General features: G+C 41.0%; 1 long non-coding RNA gene across 2 annotated transcripts in view; it reads left to right on the top strand.

Moving 5' to 3' along the window:
* The window catches only part of LOC121027284 (uncharacterized), a 40,623-nt gene that overhangs the window by 10,389 nt on the left and 7,198 nt on the right, over window positions 1-23,036 (top strand). For both annotated transcript variants that reach the window (XR_005788641.1, XR_005788639.1), the window contains exon 2: window positions 6,359-6,477. This is a non-coding gene — a long non-coding RNA (uncharacterized LOC121027284). The remainder of the gene's footprint in view (window positions 1-6,358; window positions 6,478-23,036) is intronic.

Genomic DNA, 23,036 nt, shown 5'->3' on the forward strand with positions numbered 1-23,036 from the left:
TTATTTTGAGAGGAAATGGTTAAAAATGCCCGCGCAGGCATTCTCTCTCTCTCCCCCTCCCCCCCCCCCCCGCTAGTGCTCTGTCTCTCAAAAAATCAACGTTAAAAAAAATTTTTAATGAAAAAAATTAAAATTAGACAGAAATTTTCTAGCTCAAGGGGATACTGAATTCTGTTAATACTTTTATGGCTATGTTTCCTCCTTTTCCTCAATCACCTTTTTACTTCCTTTCCTCTGCAGCTACAAATTTCCCTCACAAACTGCTTTTTCAGATACATTTCTACTAGTGAGCTCCCTGAGTTCTTTTTGTTTATTTTGAGAGGAAATGGTTAAAAATGAAAGTGGAAGAAAACAGAGGAATACTCAGTCCCCTTGGCTGCCTGCCAGGAAAAATGCCAAATGTCAGAGGCCTTGATGAAAGCGACCCAGCCACAAGCACGAGGGATTGGCCCACCACAAGATTATCCTCCAGGGGAATTTATACCACAGCCTAAAAATTGGACGGCCTTGGGAACTTTCTCCTAATAAGGTCCTACAACTGGACCTGATAGTAAAATATTAAGCTTAAGCTCTCAAATCATTAAACAAGAGCCTGGGATCTCAGGTTATATGCAAAGGGTTTAGATATATGAATATTTTAATCTGTCTGGGAAGCCGTATAACACATTGGGGAAGCACAGGCCCTGGTGCCAGAAAGACCTTGGTTTGGATTCTGGCCCACCAATTGTCACCTTGATGATTTTGCACAAATGGCTTATTCTCACCCAACTAGTATGTCTTAATTTTTAATATTAAGAATAATACAAGATCCACCTCAGAGGGTTGTAGTAAGGATTAAATTAAAAGTCCTAACACTTTTAAGTACCCTGCTCAGCAAATGTTAATTACCACGACTACTAGTTTTGCTAGCCCTCAACATTGACAGGTGGAAACGAATACCTCATACTATAGCTTCTAGGACCAGGCCACTCTTAGGTTGTTTTCATTATGTCTGCACCAGTAAGTAATCCCAGAGGATTTGAGTGGTTCTAGTAACTCAACCTTGAGTTTCTAGGGCAAAGGAAACCTAAAAGGGAGTTACTTGAATCAAGGACAAGTGATAGACTTCTTAATAACAGTACCTATTTGAACACCTAATACATTATTTTACCTAATCATCACAATAGCCTCTATGGGAGAATCACTAGAATTCATAAATAACGACACAGAAGCTCTCAGAGGTTTACCTACCTAGTCAGTGGAAGAATTGGGATTTATCCCAGAATTATCAAATACCAAACCTTCTCTTTCATCTCTGCTATAAAGTCTTGGAGCTGAAAGCTTCAAGACTTAGCAATGTATTCTAGAAAAGCTCAATATTTTTACTCAACTGAAGTGTGACAAAAAATCAAAAAGTAGTTCCTCTCGGCAGTCCCTTACCCACCTCAAGATCAGAATCTTCCTTAATGGTATGCTTCTTATAGACACATGCTTGATTAGAAGAAATTCTGAGCAAGACCCATTTTAATCATTTTAGAAAGATACCAAAAGACAGGACCAATACCCTGAAGCTGTTTGTCTATTTACATTTGGTAATGAATGCCTACCAACAGGACAGAGCTTGCAGGAAAGGCTAAGAGACAGAGCACCCAAGTGTAGAAATGGTGTGCCTCAAATAGAATAGCCCTGTGGCAGAATGTATTTTTTTTAAGATGAACACAACAATGTCTCATCCCACGTGCTCTTCTGCAATGTTATCTTGCAACACCCCAATATGAGGTGGAGTTCAACACACTTACCCTTGAGTCTGGGCTGGTTTTAATGATTTGCTTGACCGATCAAATGTGTTGCAAGTGACAAGACATATTGGGTCTTCCAAGGTTGTGTCATTAGAAGCATCTCAGCTTTGGCTTGGGTCTCTTGAACCACTCACCCTTGAAATACTCTCTCTGAGAAGCCCAGGCCATATAGGTAAGTCCTGTGTGGGGACTCCAGGTGACAGTCCCAGCAGAGCTCCCAGTTAACAGCCAGCATCAGCTGTCAGCCTTGTGAGTCAGGCGTCTTGAATATCCCGCCTAGTCAACTCTACAGATTACTGCAGCCTCAGCCAGAACCAGCTCCATAATTTGTAGGACTCAGTGCAAAATGACAATCCTGAGCTTCCTGTTCAAAAAATATTAAGAGATTCAAGACAGCAACAGCATTGAACCAAGTGTGAGGCCCTTCTAAACATGGGGCCTTGTGTGACTGCACAGGTCACATGCTGTATGAAGCCTGCCCTGGCCAAGTAGTAGACACTGATTGCATCCAGTTAAGAGGCCCCAAGTGAGAACTTCCCAATTGAGCTTAGTCAACCCATATAGCTTTGAAACACAATGGGACATTGTTATTCTAATTCACTATGTCTTGGGTGGTTTGTTATGCTGCAAAAGAAAATTAGAACATTACCACAAAACACCTGTAGGTAGCCCTACGAGAAAAAATGCTAAAGGCAGCAAGGCTACCAAAGCACCCTCTGCTCAAATACATATAGGAGGATGATTTTACATACAAAAACACAAAAAAATCTCAGATCCAGGAGTAAGGCTTCTCTGGGGTCAGAGAGACTTTTCTCATTGGGCAGATCCTGGGAGAAGGCAGGCAAATAGCTTAAAAGAAGAGGCATTACCATTAAAAATAAAAGTCACACAAAATATGAATGAAATTATACTCTGCTATTAGATTTATTGGAAAAATGGAAGAAAATTAAAAGCGAGGAAGCCAAAACACTTTGGTTATCTCTAAGGTATCAGGGAGAATGAGAAGTTTTCCTGGGGATGCATAACTAACTTTATTTTCTAAAAAAGTTAAAAAGCTGGATTCTGCAAACTATAGCTTAGTTCCCTCATTCTGGGCTAGATTCTGGAATAACACGTTAAAGGAATACTTTGTGAATTACTAAAAGACGAAGAATTGATCACTAAAATCCCATACCAATTCATTAGGAACAAATCATGGTAGACACAGGGCTTGACACACAGTAGGTAGTCAAGAAATACTTGTTCTACGAACTAATTTTCTTTCTTTTTTGATGAAGTTATCACACATTTTGTAAAGAATTCAAGACATGTAGCAACTCATTTCATGAATTCACTGATGGAAAAAAAGAGAAATGTGGGCCAAAGGATAGTGGCATTAGGAGATTACAACTGACTCAACAATCAATTACAAATGCTTTATAAAAGTCAGAAGAAATAGACCACCTGGCGTATGTAGTGTAGGGGAATTAAAGCATGGATTTTGATGTCATTGCTCTGCCATTTGCTTGTGGTAAGACCTTGGGCAAATTGCATAACCTCTCTTATTCTCCCTCTCCTTGCCTGAGTCATAACCCATGTGGGATAGGCATGAAGCAGTTAAACAGAAAACTCAGGTCAGTTGGCTATGTTCCGCCCCCAGAGAACCGGGGCAGGTGGTTCCTCTGCCAAGGAGACAATTACAGTGTGAGGCGGGAAACAACCAAAGAGGAAAAGATTTTTGAGCAAGAGGAAAGTCTTCTGGGCAGTACTTGGCTCAGAAGACTGCCCTTTTATTTCAACAGACTGTAGATACAGAGATCCCTAACAGCCTGTCCTTCACCATAGGTCTGAGAAGAGTCACTGACAGTCTAGAGACTTTGCAGGGATTTTGACGTGGGGGGAAGGGCACCTGGTATTTGTATGTCTGTTCTAGAACTATTAGGTACAGAAACAAAACATAAGAATAATATAAAATCAGCAACAGAAATACATAATTCAGGGAAACACTATGCTTGAAAGACCCAACTTAGAGCAGTATTGGAGACTGAGTGAAGGCTCTGTGCAGATCAGCATTAAAAGAGAAAAGCAAACAATCCAGGGATAGTCTAGGAGGCCTGACAAAAGGACTGGGCCTCACGTCCAAAGCTCTCCAGTGCAGACTTTTTATATTATCTCCAAATACAGTTATATATTTGGTTGTCCTGGAGATACACTTACAGAATAGAAAGACGGTCATGTTCATGATGCAACTTTAAACTTACTAAACCACACCCCCTATGATGTGTTGTCAATTGATACTTTTAATAATATCAATAAATTTAGTAAGACAATCTCATCATTATTTTGTGCACGACAAAAATAGATTGCTTTTATCATGTTAACAAAAGCGTTACTAAAAACCACGTAATGTAAGTAAGTGTGATCACAAGTTTTACAACCTTATTTTAGCATTTTTTAAAAAACATACTAGGATTCTCAAAATCCATACATGGCCTGTGCTTCTTTCAGTCTCTGCAAGAAGGTAGAGGAAAACCAGGTTCAGAATCATGAGTGTGAAAGTAGATGATTCAGGCAGGATAGCATGGACACCACTCCCTGGCTGAATTTCTGTAGAATCAGAGATTTGTCTTGCAATGTTGGCCTTAGCTTTATGAGTAACCATTTGTATTGTTGAAGGTGCTTTGTCTGTGAACACTAGTTTTTACTCTTTAAAAAGAGAAAGATGTTGAACTTCATGATCTCTAATATATTTTCCTTCTTTAACATTTCAATGCAGCTATTAATATCTGAGTCGGGAAGCGTCCCTATCCAAAACATTTGGAGCCAGAAGTTTTCAGAATTCAGAATTTTTCAGTTTTAAGAAAGACAGTATGTGCATAGAAAGTATATTGTTAGTCTAGTGGGTTATACAGCAGAACTGTAATTGTAATCAAACATTAGTTCTGCAGTAAAATGTATGATTATTCATAGTAAGTGGGAAATAAAGGCTATAAATAGCTATATAACACGTGAGCTCAGTTCAGGTTTGCCACTAAATGAATTCAGGTCAGGTTAGGTCTTGCCAGGAATGAGTTACAAAACAAACAAAACAAAACAAAACAAAACAAAACAAAACAAAACAAAACAAAACACCAACTTTCAGCTTTTAGAACTTTTCAAAAGCTTTCTGAGCTTTGCAGTTTCAAAAGATTTCTGAGTTATGCAGTCAGTACCACCCTAAAGGTATATCTTCATAGCAAATGGAATTTATGCATATCTAAGTATGTTTCAATAATATTTACCAAACTATACATTGTTCATGTAGAATGTGCCTTGTCTTTGCTTTTTTATCACTGATCTTTTTTTTTTTTCCCCTTACAAAGTCCCAGGGTAAAAGAAATCCTTCAAAAAAGGAAGAAGGAAGGTAACTGGCAATTACAAAACTGGTTTTTCATTTATACGGATAACACGTTATTTTAAAATATCAAAACATCAGTAATTTCTTGGTATATATATTTAAATCTGAAATTGAAGCATTTGCTTTTTGAGATGTATCTAAAGAATTATACACTGCATTAAAATCTCAATTCAGACAAAGGTACATGTTTACAAAATGTTTTGATCCTATCCCTCCCCTGTTTAAAAAGTCTTCCAAGGTTTGTTAGCTTTGTTGTAAATTTCTATTTCCATTTCTCAGGTTTCCTGACAAGTTGGCAGTTTTCTTATGTTTGTTAGACCTTTGTACTCCCCCCTTCCCCTGCAGAGTCTGTTTTTGTCTGAGCGGGTCCTTTTAGAATGCTGGGTGGGGAAAGGGAGGGTGGGTGGTGGGTGGAGGAGGTTGTACAGAAAGTGTATAGCTTGGTGGTCAGGGAATGGAAGAAAAGGGGATTAGGAGATGTGATGGGGAAAGATGCAGGAAGGTGTCAAGTCAAATTCCTGTCCTTGCCCTGGAGCCTAACCACCTTCCTTTCCTTAGTTCTGCCTTTCCCTCAATACTCCTTCCCTTTTATCTTCTAGCATCAGCTCCATTTTCTCACAGCCTGACTCTACCACACTTCTAGGATAATTTATTTTAAATGGGATTTTTCCCCCTAGGGATAAGCATGCTACCTGGAGAGAGGAAAGTCTGAAGTGTAGAGAATGCCTACTCCTGGACCTTGGTCCTTCCCACATGGAAGAGCATCCTTCCCACATGGAAGAGCATATAGGACAGTGAGGACATACCTCAACCAAGTGCAGAGATACCCATCTTGTCATTTTACTCTGGTGTTGTAATCCTGCAATTGTGAATATTCATCATACTCAAGAACTAAAATTCGTCATCTATCTCCTAGTAGACCAGAGGAGATTCTGCTAAGAAAATCCCTGTGGGTTTACTCCAGTCTCTGTCTTTGCTAGTCTACACGGAAAAAGAGCATGAGCTTTGAAGTCAGACTAAGACACCTTGGAGTAGATAGTTAGCCTCCTTGATCCTCAGTGTATTTCCTGTTTAAAGTGTGGACTAAAAATACCTACTGCCTGTAAATTGGTATGTGGTAGAGGTAAAGAATGTAGCATGCCTAATGTAGTGGTGATGTGTACTAAATGCTTAATAAATACAATTTCCCTTTTTCTCCTTATAGGAACTTGTGGCCCCAGCAAACTGACGGAGACGTTAGAGAAGATAGAGAAAGGATGGAAGTTGATATGGGCTCCTGGAATTTCAGGTCTGCTTAGCAAGAGCTGAAGAGAAAGTTGACTGGTACATGTTTTTTTAGATATGAACCGTGTTGGAAGGGGAGAAAGGGACAATTTACTAGAATCTAATTATTTTCCCCAGTTTATCTGATACTTTAGTCATATCCTTTGCCTCTGTCTCATTGCTATTCTCTTCATGACTCTTCTGACAGAAACATGCCATAGCAATAAAGTATCATCTGTGTGGTGTTTCCTGAAAGCAGTGGGGAGAATGAGGTCAATGGTTAGTGACCAGGTTAGAATCAGATAGACTTCTTTACAGTCTCAGCTTTGCCATTTTTTGGTGTGGCGTGGGGAAATCTCAGTCTCCATTTCATCAGCAGCAAAATGGTATAAGCTTACCTAACTCAAAGGGTCATTAATTTGCTTATAAGTATTTTTTTCTGAGCACTCATCATGTGCTAGGTACTGTATTAGATATTGAGGATAGACAGTTAACAAAACGATCCCATTCTTACAGACTTTGCATTCTAAGGAGAGACACAGAGGATATACCAAGAATGTAAATACGTCAGATGGTGACTAGTCAGATGGTGGCTATGAAGAAAAAAAAAAGCCAGATAAACGGACTGGGGGTAAGGGAGCAGGTTACCCTTTTATATAGGGTGGTCTGAAAAGCCTCTGTAAGAAAGTACCCTTTGAATAAAATCTAAAGAAAGTGAGAAAATGAAGTGTGTTCTAGGCCATTGTGAGATTTAATGAGATAATGCTGATAAACTTAGCATATTATCTGGAATACACTGGGCACTATATCAGTGTTAGTTGCTTATGTTATTAAAGAAGGTATTTCATTGCAGTGAAGGCTACAGGTAGCTGAAAACCTTTCTAGTTCACCCTAACACACTCCTGAGGGACCCTTAACCATTATGAAAGACAGGGGTGATGGCTCAGAGGACTTCATACACACACATTTTATTGCTGGCAATAAAATGCCAATTGTGTGAACAAAAGTATTTCTGTAGGAGTGGGATATTTTAAGCTAGCAGAAAAGAGAGTGTGGGGTAAGAGAAACTCTATAGGGTAGTCTTCAGATTCATATTCTCTGTAACAAATATTCCCAACTCTGAAGTTTGCAGGTGTGCACACATATTTCACCTCATCAACAACAATAATGGCAATGATGACATTAATTATGCCATTTATAGGTTTGTAAAAGCTCTTCTTTCAAAGACCTCAAGTGTTTTATGTACGTGACCTAATTCACCCTCACAGCTTCCCCAAAGACAGGTCTAGTCCCATTTAATAGATGAGGAAACTGAACTATAAAGAAGGTAAGTCACCTCTTCAAGGTCAAATAATTACCTAGACAACTCTGATCTAGATCCCAGACTTAATTTTCAGGTTAGGTCCCTTTTTGTTTGACTCTTCATCTTTCTAGATGTCAGAGACTATAAGGTGGGTGCAATGGAAGGAAGCCATGATGCCAGGATGTCAAAGTGCCCACCCTTTGCTCATCACATAGTTAGTGATCAGTAAATGTTTTTTTTTTTTTTAACTCTTTAAGAAGGGGCTTCTTTAGTGCTACCAAAATATTAACTATCTAGCATACCTCTCAAAGTTTGGTTGATGGAGAGAGTCCTAGTTTAGAAACACCCACATACGTAAATACTGACATTTGGCTTTCCTCTGTGAAAGTCAACAGGAACATAACAAGGGCTCTCATTTTTTGTTGATCATCTTCTCTGGGGTAGGCCTTTTACATATGTTATGTGTTATGTAATCCTCACAACAAAATTTTTCAGGAAAAATAATTGACCGTATTTACAAATTAGGAAACAAAGTATCCCAAAAGTTAAATAATTTATCTAGTGTCACATAGCTTATATATGACAAAGCTGGGATCAAACCCACATCTCTCTGACATCTAAGTCTTGATATCTTCTATAAGGCCAGACTGCCAATTCATAATGCCTCACTCAAATTACCTGCAGTCTGATGATCCAGTGTGAGTCATTTATGACCCATTTCTCCCTTTACATGAAATATTAGCAAAAGAATAAAATCAGCAGGTAAAATTTGAACAGTACAATTTTGCTGTTTTTAAAAAATCCTCTTAAAAGTTTAGCAGGTTGGTATATGCAGCTAAAATTTGGAATTTTGAAAGTTCTGTCTGGATTTTAATTATCTAGTCCATCCCTTTGCTCATCAGCAAGACCAATTGGTAGTTTTCTAAACATTTCAGTGCACTTCCTTTTCCTGTGTCAGAGATAGTCTAGTTCACAGGCAAGCACCTCTGGAGATATGAGGAAGGAATGAAATCTTGGTTTCAGTGACATCAAGACCTTCTCAGGTGCCAGAGGCAAGATCTTGTAGATCTATGCTATTGACTTGGGAAAGAATTTCACTTATAATTTAATTATCTGAATCATTCATACTGGTAAAGTCATGACATAAGCAGATAAATTATGTATATGTAATCTCTTATGCAACCATCAAAAAAGATATACAAAGAAGTATACTCAAAAACACTACAGATAAATAAAAGTGAAATTCTTCAAAACATTCAGGTAACTCATAGGAAGGCATTAAAAAGAAAACAGAAATGAGACAGAATAAAAAGGATATAAAAATAAAATGGCAAACTTAAGCCTTCATATCAATAATTAAACGTAGATGGTCTAAGTACATTACTTAAATGACAGAAATTGGCAGAGTGGATTAAAAAATGTAATCCAGGGACGCCTGGGTGGCTCAGTTGGTTGGGTGTCCAACTTTCACTCAGGTCATTATCTCACAGTTCATGAGGTCCAGCCCCACATCGGGCTCTGTGCTGACAGCTCAGGGCCTGGAGCCTGCTTTGGATTCTGTCTCCCTCTCTCTCTGCCCCTCCGCCACTCATGCTCTATCTCTCTCTGTCTCTCAAAAATAAATAAACGTTAAAAAAATTTTTTTTAAAAAGGTAATCCAAATATGTTGTCTGTAAGGAACTCACTTCAGATATGATATAGGCAGGCTGAAAGTAAAAGGGTAGAAAAGATATGTCATATAAACATTAATCAAAGGAAAGCATGATTGGCCATATTAATATCAGAAAAAGTAGACTCCAGTAAGAAGAAAACTAGCAAAGACAGAGAGAGACAATATATAATGATAAAAGGAACACTATACCCAAAAGACATAACTATTTTATTTTATTTTTTAAGACATAGTAATTTTAAATACATATGCACCAAACAACAGAGCTACAAAATATGTGAAGCAAACCTGAAAAACTGAAAGGAGAAATAAACTCACAATTAAGGTTGGAGGATTCAATATACTTCTCTCAGTAATTGATAGGATACCTAGACAAAGAACTCAGTAACACAGTAACATCAGCAAATAGGATTTAATCAACATGTATAGAGTATTCCACACCATGACAGCAGAATACAGATGCTTCTTAAGTGCCAGTGGATTACCTACCAAAATAGACTATATCCTATGATGCTTGCCATAAAACAAACCTCCACAAAATTAAAAGAATTGAAATCATACAGAGTGTGTTCTCCAGCCACAATGAAATCAGCTTAGAATAACAGAAAGACTACAGAAAAATCTCCAAGCACTGGGGAAACAAAACCCATCAGATTATCCCTAGGTTAAAAAGGAAGTCTTAAGAGAAATGAAAAGTTGCACTGAACTAAATGAAAATGCAATATATCAAAATTTGTGGGACACAGCTAAAGCAGTTCTTTGAATGCTCTGAATGTTCCTTTAGCAAAACACAAAACTTTCTGTTTTAAAACCATTCCTTCTAGGGGTGCCTGGGTGGCTCAGTCAGTTAGGTGTCTTGACTCTAGGTTTCAGTTCAGGTTTCTTACAGTTTCATGAGTTCAAGCCCTGCATGGGCTCTGTGCTGACAGCATGGAGCCTGCTTGAGATTCTCCCTCTTTCTTAGCCCCTCCCCTGCTGGCACTCTCTCTGTCTCTCTCAAAATAAATAAGCTTAACAAAAAAAAAAAAAAAAAAAAAAATCCTCCTATATCTTTTTCTTTAGATTTGAGTGGACAATATCTTATTTTTTATGCCCAAATCTGGCTTAGTGCTTAGTAAAAGTTGCTTGAGCAAATGAATGACTGGATAGAATAAGCTATTTAGCAGAATGGAATTGAGGCCAAACCAATTTCTGCATGGGATCAATCAGAAAGTGTATATGCATGGTAGGTGGGGCCTTACACAGTGGGAGCTGCTGCACAGACACGGTTCTGAGCAGCTGCCTAGTTTGTCTACCAGGAGAGCTTCCTTGGATTTATAGTTGCCAAAAGTGGCATTTGCCTATGAACAACAAAAGTAGAGAAAACTCAGCATACCCAATTCCATATCTCTGCCTTCAGTAAAAGTAATTTCTTTAGTTAATTAAATCAGATTTGGCCTTCTCCTTATTCTACCTCAACTATCCAACTTTTCTCGCCTTTTCCTTCATGCCTCTGTGAATAGAAGGGCCATAAAGGTCATCTACTCCAGCTTCCCTTTCAATAACTGAATATCCTGTAGTCAGTACAGGGGTGAGCTGCCAGTTTTTCTCACAATTGACTCAACTCAACTCTCTGAAAAGAACATCAGTGAGAATCCAAATGTAAGGCGTAAACTCAGTAATTGAGGAAATGACCTAAGAGAGAGTCTGTGAACCTTCCCCTTTCAAAACAAGTGTTTCTACTAAACACATAAAAGCAGACTTATTCTGGAAAACTAGTTAAAGTCAAAAGATGGGAAAATGTTCCAAAAGTTTGAGTATGCTAAAATCACTCAATGGTCTTACATGTTATGAGGCTGGTTCTATTCCTAGGGAACTAAAAGTATGATAAAATCCCTAATTATACACAGGCTTGATGATATATTTCCAGGATTATGTAGATGTGTTTAAATCTTATCCCCCCCCCCCCCCCACAATTGATAATGTGAATTAGTTGACATATCCTATATGCTGTGTAGTTACACTTCTCAATGGGAAAGAGTAAATGGCATTCTAGTTTTTATATATGTCTGTTGTGAGTTTGGTAAGCTAGTCTCAGCATTTGATCTTACCATGGTGAACTTGTAATTCAATTTATGAGCCTTTAAAGGGGAGAATCCTTCCTGGAAATCTAGTGACTCTAACTAATTAATGCCACCATTCTAGTAAACTCTCTAGATGGTCAACTAGCTTGCTTGGCCAAGTCATATCTGACTTTACTCCAGGCCTTTCCTTTCAGATGACAAGGCCCTAACAAAAGATCACACTGCCTATACTTGACTTCTGCTAGAGAGAAGGGACTCAGTATTTATTTCTTGGACTTTACTTGGTGCCTTTAGAAATGCTGGAACTTGTCTTCTTTTCCTTTTCTTCTCCTTGATCTTTGTTGTATCCCTTGGGGCTATGATGAGAAACTTCAAGTTGGTTTAGTTAAACCAATGTTAAAAACCTAAAATGGCAAAGTAAAATCAGACAAAATAACCAGATAGTAGCAACAATGTTCTTTTTTCTTTTTCTTTTTCTTTTTTCAATGTTTTTTTTTTTTTTTTTTTTGAAGGAGAGAGAGACAGAGCGTGAGCGGGGGAGGGGCAGAGAGAGAGGGAGACACAGAATCCGAAGCAGGCTCCAGGCTCTGAGCTGTTAGCCCAGAGTCCAACGTGGGGCTTGAACCCACGAACCGTGAGATATTGACCTGAGCGGAAGTCGGAGGTCTAACTGACTGAGCCACCCAGGCGCCCCAACAATGTTCTTTTTTCTCTTGTGATAATTAAAAAGAAAGAGAAGTACAGCAGTCATCACCCCCATTGAAAACCTCACCAGAGGGGCAATCCCAGGAAATCCCTAGGAGCCTCCAAGGATGTATAGCTGTAAGTCAGCAGCAGTTACCCTCCGACTATGAAGCCAGCAGGGTTGAGGGCTGACTGTATGTGTCCTCGAAGGCCTCATTCAAGGTGCATAAGACTGGTTTTTAATAGTGTGTGCAGTCTGTCAGGATACTGAACTAAGAAGGGTAAGACCGGTGGGACTTGTTTGTCAAGGTCCTAAAATGGGAATTTTCCTGGTTATACACACAACAATGAATATGAGCAACATTAATAGTGGCACGAGTGAAGAAGTCAAAAGCTTGAGTCTTGGTCTGCTGTAATTATTAGACAACGTATCCCCAAAGTAGGCTAACAGGGTTCACATTTCTAACTTAGAAACAGTCTACATCTCACCTTAGCTTTAAGATGTGTATTTGGCTCAAGTTAAATTTTGCCGAAGCTCATTTTGCACTAATTGCAGAGTGTTTATACCTTGAGAAGGTTGTGGGTAAGTTTATAGAAAATGTGGATTCCAGAGCTAATATGTTCCAAACAGCTGCTTCGAGGTGATGATTGAAAACTTCAGGTCCCTCAAATAGACGAGTGTTTTCTACATTTGAATTTTCTCCTCCCCGCCCCCCCCCCCCAACCTTTAATTCCTGTTGAGATGCTGAGATAGTCTGAATTTGGAATACTCAACAGCACATCTGCAAGACTAAGTGTAGGCCTTTGAGCATTTATAACTGCAGCTTCTAGAATAATAACTGTCACAAGATGACCACCAAGGCTTGACAGACTAAGCATCTTCCCCAGTTTGCTTCCCCTGTTATTCCATGAGACACCTTCACTTTATTCACCCTGGCTCAAAGACAGGGGCTAATTTTCCTCAGCTTCGTCTTTTCCTACCCTCCTGTTGATTTTGCTTTGGAGCCATTTTGTATCTGTCCCTGCCTCTTCATACCTTCTCCTAGCATGCTTTACCTTTCCTGTGAATCCTTGCAAGAGCCTCCAAACTAAAGGAGACATCGACTGTTAACAGTTGTTATCTCTGGGCTAGAGATCAAGAGGCACTTTTATGTTCTTAGTTATACATTTATATAGTTTTTGACACTCTTGACTGGCACGAACTGCTTTTGCAATCCTAAAAAAAATTTTTTTTCATTAAAAAAGGATGTAGGGAAGTGACATGGTACTCAGAGAGGCCTCTTAGATGTGATGTTACAGGAGTGGGATAGGAACATTTGAGAACAAACACATTTCTATAAGTTTTTCTCATGTAACGTAACCCGGAACCAAACTCCAGTTCCTGTAGTAGCTAAAGCAGTGCAACAATCTTCTATAAATAGTCAGAAACACTCAGTCTGGATTCTTATACAATATCATCTGACAGACAAGATGGAAAAGGCATGTTAGTCAGGAACTGAGAGAAAGAGAGGGGAGGGAAGGAATGAGGAAAAGAAAGTCCTAAACAGCTTATAATATAAATTAGTTCTTAAAGGGACTCCTCGGTGTTAGACCCATGTAATAGGAATGGGTTTTTTTTGTTTGTTTGTTTGTTTGTTTTTCTGAGAATTATTGCTTAGACTCACTGGTTTATGATTCCTGAGGAGAGCCAGCTTGCTCTTCTGACCCACCTCCCATTTAACTATCATTGGTGCTATTTATAGAGCTCCCTGTCCCGGGAGTGAGCTGCCTGTCCCAGGGGTCCAGCCCCAAGCAGGCCCTGTGTACTCTGTGACACGTTCTCCTGAGGGTACACAATTTCCAATACTAGCCAACAGCTGCTACTAATTTTTACTAAGAAAGGCTAACATAGCAAGGGAGAAGACAACACGAGAGACTCCTGGGTAAAATGGTCTTCTGGCTTCCTCACTTCTGGTTGGATCCAGGCTGGACATGTAGTGCATCAGCTTCTCATGAACCCAAAGCCTAAAGGCTGTGGGGGTGGGGGTGGGGGGGGGCCTGTGTGTTACTCTTCTCTTGGTTCATCTTCCCTGCAATTAGTTCTTATGGGGACTCTGGAATTAGGCCACAGGCTTGTGTTTGCTGAGGTATGGAGAGGGTTCTGGAAGCCTTCACCAAGCATGCCTTCACTAATGAGCACCTGCCTCAGTAAGAATACATGAATTATAGGTACAGTGGCAGGAAACTAAGAAAACAAGACACAGTCAACAAATGTCTGGTGAATGACTAGAAAAACATGGTAGTCAAAAGCACAGGCTCTGAGGCGGACTCCCTGGGATTCAAGTCCCACTTACGTAGCTGTGTGACCTTTGCAGAGTTGAAGCTCTGTGGGGAAGAATGCCTAGTTTCTAGTCCAGACTCTGTTTAATAACTGAATGTGCTGGGTCAAGTCATTTCACTTCTCCGGGCCTCAGTCCTGTCATCCATAAAGTGGGATAATTATACCTGCCTTGTCTACCTTACAGGGTTGTCAGTGGGATCAAATGAGATAATGTCATAAAAGCCCTTTGTAAATTAGAATATACTATACAAACGTAAGCTATTATTACATTTAATTCTAGTGACTAGTAAATAATAAAGTGGTGGAACCAACAATCCCATTGTCACCAACTTGAATCTTACAGAGCAATTTCCCAATTCCACCCACTCTACCTGCTAGGCATTTCCACCTACCTACCTCCTCCCATGACTTTAGTCAAAGACAAGAGAAAGAGTACCATAATAATTCCCCCAATTAACTTTCTCAATCAGAGCCCTATAAAAACATATCCAAAAGAAAAAGGGAATGCATCGCAGAGTGTGTACTGTTTCTTTTAGGTAACCTCTCTAATCCCCCAGAGATTTTAGTTCCATTTCTTTGTTTCAGTGCTCCAAGTCTGAAGTTATTTTCACACTGCTCTTTGGGGGCGCATCAGCAAGCTAGGCTTTGGGTCTTCTGATTGCCACAGTTGGCTAGTGAGCACACACAGGTTGTCTTCCCCTCACTTTCTACCATCTGAACATTCAGGTGTTAAAGTAGATGACCCATTGATCCTTTCCAGTCCTGAATTATAGACCCAATTCATTGGGTTCTCTGACTCCTTCACCCGCTCCAGACAACTGTCTTCAAACTTTTTGGTATTGGGCATATGTGATTTATGCTGGAGTGAGATTAAGAGCAAAGGAAAAATTCGCAAACAGAGCTATCACAGGAACTACTTGCCAAGCTTCTTTTCAAATCTTCTTCCCATCCCCTCTTACGGCTCATCTCTGGAGTGGGTCAAAAAAGCCCTTTTTAAAGAGATAGAAGCCAGAATGGGAGGTTGGAGTGGATATAGAGTGAGAAACTGGATCAGTTCCTCAGTCCCCATTATATTTTCTGCAGTTTGGGCAAGTGAATTAACTCTGGTCTCAGTTGCTTCATCTTTAAAATGGGGCTAACACCATATTTACTTGCCTCAATTACGTATTTACTGCCTTGTTGACAGGCCTGTTGTTAGGAATAAAAGAAACTGCTTAACGTCAAAGCACTTTGTTGTTATTGTTTACAATACAACAGAGATTGATTCTGGAATCTGAGGGCATAACAGGGCACTTAGATCCAGGCAGACTGTAAACCAAAAATAGCATCACAATTGCACAGAGCCTAGAATAAAGCATTACTAGCTGCCTACCCATCCTTCCCTTCTCCACAGCAAATTCTTCCCAGGACCTTTGTGTTGAGTTAGTTGTCAAATGTTCCCATTCTCAGATGATTCAGGCTCACTTTCTTTAAAATGTCTCTGATGTCTAACACATAACCACCACTGTGGTTTAGAAAGCTCTAAGCAGAGCTGTGGAATTTGGAACTGCTTCCCGCAGCTAAGCTCCATAGGTGCAAGACACAACTGTCAGCCGCTTCTCATTGCAGATCAACTTGATCCAATTGCACTGACAGTGATGGGCCGAATATAGGCCAGCAGCAGGGGCTCACATTGGCTAGGGTAAGCCTGCTCACAGATGTGAGGAGGACTAGCTAGGACAAGTCACGTCACCACTTAGCCTTAATTACCCTTAATGGGTTTAGAGCTGTCTACCTGGAGGAAGGGAGTAACTTGCAAGGTTCTGTGGACATGTTTTTCTCTTCTCACTACAGTCTCTCCCCTGGGTGATCTCACCCAATTCTCATCCTTTTCCAATGACTTCTTCTGTCTTCAACTGAGATATTTTACCTGAGGACTAAGCTACCGTCTATTGGCTGGTCGTGTCACTTGGATGTCCCACTTGTACCTCACACTCAACAGGCTGCAGGTTGATGTCCTCGCCCACGCATCCACAAACCAGCTTCTCCTGTCCTGGTGCTTCCCTTCCAATGAGCCCCATCCTAGGGAATGACCCTTTGCCCACCCAACTGTCCAAACAAAAGGATGGTCCTGACTTCTCCCTCTCACAGTCAATCTCTGATCAGCCTTAGCAGTCCTACTTCCTAAATATCTCTGGAATTCATCTCCTTCTCTTCATCCCTGCTGCCACTCGCCTAATTCAGGCTGTGATTATCTTTTGCGTCATGTATTGCAAGAGCCTCCCAACTGGTTTTTCTTACTTCCATTCCTGTCCCCGCTCTGATCCATATTCCACAACAGGGATGCTCTGAAGACTGCAAGTCTGATCATGCCACCTGTTCCCTTGCTTAAATGTATAAAGAGCTTCCCAGTGCTCAGAGAAGAAAACTCAAGCTCCTTGACACAGTCTTCCAGGCCCTGTGTGATCTGGCCCACTTCACATCTCCAGCCTTAACCTCTTACCACGCCCTCCCTTTCATCCCATGTTCTGTTCCAGTGGCTCTTAACCCGGGCTGCACAGTAAAGCTACCTTCTTTAAAACATACTCAAGCTTGTAAATCATCCCCAAGGCTGGGCTCTATCCAAGACCAATTAAGTCAGAACCTCTGGCAGTGGAGCCCTACTCGGCTGCACCTCATTCCCGTAGAGCATCATGCCCTCGCTCATCCTTCATCCTTTGCACGTGCTCTTGGCTTTGCGTGGAAACTTTCCTTCAACCTCGCTTCCCTTCCTGCCACCTGGCTGACTCATTCATCCTTCAAGCCTCACCTGGGGCATCGTGATGTCCTCCAAGAAGCCCTCTCTAAGCCTGGTGCTTTGAGTGACATGTTGTCCTCCATGTGCTTCCAGATCACCCTGTACGTTCCCTCTGGCAGTAGCACCTGTCACACTGTATCATTCTCACTGGAACACTCCAACTTTGAGCTCTCTGAGAGTGGAGACTGGACCTGCTTTTTCTCACCCTGTATCCCCAGCATCTGGCACAGTATCTGGCACATACTATGTGCCCAGAGCATTTGTGGAAATAATTAGTTCATTTTATAAAGTCAACCTGCTTATTCCAGACTTGCCCATCCCTCATAGCAGGAGGGTCACAGCCATATCCATTTCTGAGTTCCTTTATTTAGTCACTTATAAATTCTTCTAGCAAATATTTGACAATCTGGTATGTGATTGGCATTAGTCATCCTGAAATACATTGGACTTCTGCAAACGAAAAATTCCCCAATCTGGGGCCTGAGACCTATCTGCGGAGAGGCTAGGAAAGAGTCTCACAATTTCAGATTGCCTAGGTCCCAGAACCACAGCCGGGAGACATAGGCAGCTTCCTCTGTGCTCACTCTATCCCTCTTCCATACAGGGAAACAGGCCAGGAATTACTCATGATTGTTTCCAAGGATTGCCTCTCTGGATTCCTGAGAACTTGAACAAGAAAGGCTAAAAAATTGAAAGGATTATAGTAAACCATGAACTGATGATCCCAAAGGATAGAAACTGGTTTCTTAAGCATCGTGTAAGTGAAAACACAGGTGAACATCACTCCAGCCCATGCTGCCCTGGGGCCTCATCCCCTGCCTCTAACAGCTTTAGAGGCCCAACTGTGGACCCCAGACAGTCACAGCCTGAAGCCCATGGGTTGGTGTGCAAGGTTCCCTTGGAGCCTGGAAAATGCTCAGCTTTTCTTCAGCCCACACCAGGCTGGTTCTGTCCAGTCAGAATTCTGCATCACCACCAAGAAGACCTGGCAAGGTCCTAACTTCACCTCATATAAATGAACCAAGGAGAGTACAACTAACCAAATAGGAGTGAAAGGGGAAGAGGAGAAGAAAGGGAGGGAGGCAGAGACCAAGAAGAAACTTTTTTTGTAATAGTGATAGAAATGAGACAGGCTACCACTGAGCACTTTTAATGTGCCAGGCTTTGTGCTCACTTCATCCTCACAAAAATGCTCAAATTCAGGTCACTGGTGTAACTACAACCCTATCTTCCTAGCCACAAAATGCAGAGAGTCAAATGGAGAGGAAGCTCATGGGGTTGGGGATTTGGGAATTTGCTTTAGTGGAAGTGGGTAAAAGAGGTTTGGAAGATGTATATATAGGCTTTGAAGAGTACAGAGTAGTTCCAAGTAGGAGATGCTTGGGCATGATGATGAAGGCCAGAATATGGTTCTGCTGGTTTCTGAGTGGTACTGAGGGGCGATGAGAAGGAATCAGGTGTAATCCAAGTAGATGATAAAGTCACCAAAGATGGCAGTGGGGGAGAGAGTAGAAAGGTAGGAGCTTCATTCTTCCCATTTACAAATAGATACTGAGCTGAGCTGTGCTGTGTGCCAGGCAAGGCTTAGACTCTGTGGATACAATCATGAACAGGACAGCTAGGGCCTTATGTCATGGAGCTCATGTCCCTGTAGGAGTGACAAACAACATAATCAAGGAGTAAGTACACACACACACACACACACACACACACACACAATGCCAGAAAGTGACTAAGTGCTGGAAAGTTGTGGTGTGGGTACAGATCTGGGTTTGCACTGGGTGATTCAGGAAGGTCTCCTTGTAAAGGTGACATTTGAGTGGGATGTGAAAGGCAAGAAAGGCATGCAATATCCAGGGAGGAGAGCATTTCAAACATGGAGAACGGCTGGCACAAAGGCACTAAGTGGGAATAAGCCTGGAAGAAGAAGAACAAGGCCAGGGTAGCTGGGACATGACGAACAGCCAGAGAGTGGTGTGGAATGAGGTCCAAGAGGCAGGCAAGTGCTGGATCACATGAGACCTTATTGTCCACAGTTTGCTATTTGGATTTTAATCGAAGGACAGTGGGAAACTGTGAAGAGTTTTGATTAGAAGAGGGATGATCTGATGTGTGTGTGTGTGTGTGTGTGTGTGTGTGTGTGTGTGTGTGTGTTAAAGTTATCTTAACTGTGGAGCAACAATGAAGTAGAGAAGGGAAACAGGATCCCCAGCAGAAATAAACCATCCTTTACAGGAGGTTGTTGTTTTGGGTTTGGTTTTGTTTTCTTAGATCTTGAAGTCAGAATGCATTTCTAAGGGTCAACTCCCAAGGTCAAGAGTAATCTGAGAAGTCTGTCTGCTCCCTGGGGTTGTTTGTGAGGAAGTCAAGAGAGGCACAGACCAAACCACTTATTATGGAGGAGAGTGTGTGTTTTTCCATTCCACTGAAAAGCAGACAACAGAAGAAGAAATGTACTTGTTTGAATCTCTCCCTGCAGAGGATGTGCCACCCACTGTCCCCTCTCCCAAGGTACCCGGAATCCCTTTCCCTGTATCTTTATCCTTCCAATGGTTTAACATGTTAAACCCTGCTTAATTTCCTAAACTGATTTCCCGAGGGCTCTGGCTTGCAGAATTCCCTTTCCTGTCATAGGAACCAGCTGACTGAGTTGGTTTTCCTCTCCTGCCCCTGTCACTAGGGCAGTGGAGCTGGGCGTCACTTTCCTGACTCCACACTGCCCCCCCTCAGGCTTCAGATCCTCCCTCTGGGCCCTCCATTCCTCCTGCTGCTTTGGTGGTCCAGACTCCTCATTTATACCAGATTTCACTTGGACAACATTCTGGGATGAAGGAGGGAGTGACCCGGGTGAGGGAAACCCCCAGATTGTCTTTGCACCCCTGGAGGCTGCTGCCCTGCCTTCCCAAGCCTGCAGCAGTGGGCAGGCTGTGCCTGCTCCCAGCCTGGATTCCATAGATCACCTACCATGAGGTTGCTGGCAGAGCCCCTGTGAAATGGTGGATGAATTCAGTGCAGGAAACTCACCTTTTCTGACTCTTTCTTTAGTTCTGGTTGCTAGGACACTGCACTGAAGGTCACTTTACAAGAGTGGCTCATGCTGAGCGAGGACACAGTATGTGCCTGGCTCTGCGCTAAGATCTGTATAGGCCCATCTCACAAGATCCTCATAATCTTGTTACATAGAAGGGATCTTGATCTCCATTTTTATGGAAAAGTCTCTGAGAGGTTGAGCAACCAGCCTGCCAAAATGGGATTCTAACAAGCTCCAAAGCATCCAGGGGCTTAGCCATGACATGCCTATGACAACCTTAACATTTGTTTGTCCCTCACCATGATTTCAATCTGAAAGTACTCATTTGGTGCAATTTACTTTCATGTCCTCAATAATAAACATTTCTCACCATGGACTAACTATCCACTCTAATATCTTTTTTCAATATGGGCCCTGGGAAGATGTGGAGAAGGTTCTGACTGATGATGTCAAATATAAGGTACCAAATTTCTCCCAGACAGCCTCATTTTCTTAATCAATGATTTTTATTTATTTTATTTATTTTTCTTTAATTTTTTTTTAACATTTATTTATTTTTTGAGACAGAGAGAGACAGAGCATGAACGGGGGAGGGTCAGAGAGAGGGAGACACAGAATCTGAAACAGGCTCCAGGCTCTGAGCTGTCAGCACAGAGCCCGACGCGGGGCTCGAACTCACAGACCGCAAGATCATGACCTGAGCTGAAGTCGGCCGCTTAACCGACTGAGCCACCCAGGTGCCCCTTAATCAATGATTTTTAAACACCACACATGAAAGTGTTACCAATGTTTGTAAATTTAGATGTAATGTTGTAGGCACTTAATTGTTCTTTAGAGAATTAAAAAAAATTTTTTTTAATGTTTATTTATTTTTTAAGAGACAGAGAGACAGACAGACATTTTTTAAGAGACCGACTGAGAAACCCAGGTGCCCCTGGAGAATTTTTTTTTTTTGCATCAAGCATGTATTTATTTTACTATCAGGATGGGAAAAAAGGAGGAATAGTGGGAAATAAAACAACAACAGAACATGGAAAAAGAAAGGGAAAAAAATTGTTCAGACTTGTTTCTGACCATCCATGCTGATAAGTTCCCTGTGCAGAGGATCTCACATAGACCATCCTTAGACTTGAGTCCTCACCTGGCTAAAGACCACACCTCATATCTGTAGTGCATGGTCAATACCCTTGAGCAGAGTTGAACGAAGATTGGTGAGTTGAATCAGATGTGGCCCATGATACACATAGTGCCAATATTGGCTGGTTTGAGGTTAACAGGCCCATAGATTTATTCCCCTAATGAGATGTGAGGTCATTTTTAGTTAGAGATTTTAGAGACTTAAGAAAAAAAACCTGATGTCATGATTCAATGAGTTCCTGAGGAAACACATAGAATTTTTTGGCCACATATTCTCAGTTTTTTGGTTCATTTGGCATATCGCTATGCTAAATTTGAAAGCAAATGTCAAGCATAATTATTATATATGTACAAATTCACCTCCCAGGGATCTACATTCCTCATCTGGAAAATGAGGGAGTAAACCAGATGCTCCCTAAAGGGCTTTCTAGTACTTGTGCTCTCTGGTTTATGTATTTTTGGACATTGTATTTCACTTTTTGTTTATTATAAACTGAAAAGAGTAAAAAAGGATAATATCCAGCCTCGAATTTCCCAACCATGCTATAACTGATCTACAAATTGGATGTCTAAAGGATTATGTTACTTTGAACTAAATAAAAAGAATAGGTTAGCATTCTGAGAAGATGCTTAGATTGTGGCCTTCTAGATAAGTCCCATGCCTAGGCATTTGCAACGACTTCCCTGTGTCACAGACAAAAGGATTTTTCCATGCCTTTTGATAGTATACATGAGAGGGAATTAAAATAAGGTACTAAACCAAAACCCACTATGGTTATTCAGGTACTCCTAACTTTGTATTTTCATCCAGAATATGTGCGTCATTTTTTGATTCTTTTTGTGTTTCTTTCTCCTTTTTTAAAAAAACAAGTAATCTAGGAGCACCTGGGTGGCCCAGTCAGTTGAGCATCTGACTCTTGATTTCGGCTCAGGTCATGATCTCAAGGTTCGTGAGATTAAGCCCCGTGTTGGGCTCTGTGCTGACAGCCTGGAGACTGCTTGGGATTCTCTCTCTCCTTCTCTCTCTGCCCCTCTCCCCTTCAAAGTAAACAAACATTAAAACATAAAATAAAATGAATAATCTGTAAATAATTACTTAGGCCTCTTTTATTTTTAAAGTCATGCAATATTGCAGATAAACCCTCCAATGCTCAAGTATATGTGAGGTGATATTTAGTGACAGAAACATGTAGTGGTTAAGAGAAAAAGTCTTCAGTCTCTGGGAGCGTCTGGGTGGCTCAGACAATTAAACGTTCGACTTTTGATTTCAGCTCAGGTCATAATTTCATGGTTTGTGGGTTCGGGCCCTGTGCCGTGCTCTGTGATGACAGCGTGGAGTCTATTTGGGATTCTCTCTCTCCCTCTCTTTCTGCCATTCCCCGGCTGTCTCTCTAAATAAATAAATAAATAAATAAATAAATAAATAAATAAATAAACTTACAATTTTTTTTAAAAAGTCTTTGATCTGTGTTTTGTCACTTAATTAGCTGTACAACCTTAAGCAAGTTATTTAACCTCTCTGACTTCCCATCTATGAAATGGGGATATTAAGGATTCTTTCTTCCTTCCTTCCTTCCTTTCTTCCTTTGTCCTTCCTTCCTTCCTTCCTTCCTTCCTTCCTTCCTTCCTTCCTTCC

The sequence above is a fragment of the Herpailurus yagouaroundi genome, unplaced genomic scaffold (genome assembly GCF_014898765.1).
Source record: "Herpailurus yagouaroundi ecotype Mexico unplaced genomic scaffold, PumYag 77, whole genome shotgun sequence".
Lineage (NCBI taxonomy): Eukaryota > Metazoa > Chordata > Mammalia > Carnivora > Felidae > Herpailurus > Herpailurus yagouaroundi.